This window comes from Gossypium raimondii, chromosome 8 (genome assembly GCF_025698545.1).
Source record: "Gossypium raimondii isolate GPD5lz chromosome 8, ASM2569854v1, whole genome shotgun sequence".
NCBI lineage: Eukaryota > Viridiplantae > Streptophyta > Magnoliopsida > Malvales > Malvaceae > Gossypium > Gossypium raimondii.
Window position 1 is genome coordinate 38,057,531 of NC_068572.1, and position 1,084 is coordinate 38,058,614.

General features: G+C 39.5%; 1 non-coding gene across 1 annotated transcript; it reads left to right on the top strand.

Annotated features, from left to right (window-relative positions):
* Positions 1 to 655: 655 nt before the first annotated feature.
* LOC128032200 (small nucleolar RNA R71) lies at positions 656 to 762 on the top strand. Its single transcript, XR_008188328.1, has one exon. It is a non-coding gene; the product is annotated as a small nucleolar RNA R71 (small nucleolar RNA).
* Positions 763 to 1,084: the final 322 nt, after the last annotated feature.

Below are 1,084 nucleotides of genomic sequence, written 5' to 3' on the forward strand. Positions count from 1 at the left end.
ACTTGATTCTCCAAAGTCCTTAGAGAGGCATCATTTTTCGCCATGTATGCCTTCAATAGATTCTCTAGGCTATTGGATGGTTCATCTTGGTTTGGTTTTTGAGCTTGTTGGGAAAAACTAGGTGGCTGGGTCGATCTAGGTTGGACATAATTGTTACTGGTTCCTGCCCCTTGGTTACTTCAGGAAAAATTCGAGTGGTTTCGACATGATGGGTTATAGAAATTGGATTGCAGCCATTGCCTTCCTCAATTTTGGTTCTGGTTACCCATGTAATACACAGATTCTGGGTTCGATGGACATTCTTCGAACAAATGTCCTTCCCCACAATAAACACATGCTACATTTTCAAATTGATTCAGTGGCTGTGCTGCAAATCTATTACACCTATTAGTAGTAAGATTTTTTAACTTGATGATATGATGATTCTTGAGATCCGAGTGAAGTAAGAGTGTCTACTTCATGTATTCTAGCGACTAGTCTTCCTGACGCTGCTCGATTGGTTGGCCATTGATAATTATTGTTGGCAATCCTCTCAATGACTTCATAAGCCTCATTATAAGACTTAAGGAGATCACCATTAGCAGAAGCGTCCACTACCATCCTCATGTGAGCATTGAAACCATTATAAAATGTCTGAAGTTGTATGCAATCTGGGATTCTGTGATGAGGGAACTTCTGTAATAATTCTTTGTACCTTACCCATGCCTCATACAATGACTCATCATCCATTTGTTGGAAAAAAGTGATCTCATTCCTTAACTTAGCATTATTGCTAGGCGGGAAATACTTCATAAGGAATTTTTCTACTAACTCTTGCCATGTTGAAATTGAGTTTGGTGGTAATAAGTTCAACCAAGCTCAAGCTCTGTCCCTTAGTGAATATGGGAACAATTTCAATCGTAATGAATCTTCGGGTACTCCGACTAACTTGAAATAATCGATCACCTCAATAAACAGTCTTAAGTGTAGGTGAGGATCTTCGGTAGGCATTCCACTGAATTGGCCCACTGTCTGAAGCATCTAGAACATGACTGGCTTCAAATCAAACTGTTGTGTCTTAATTTTGAGTCTCCTAATACTCGGA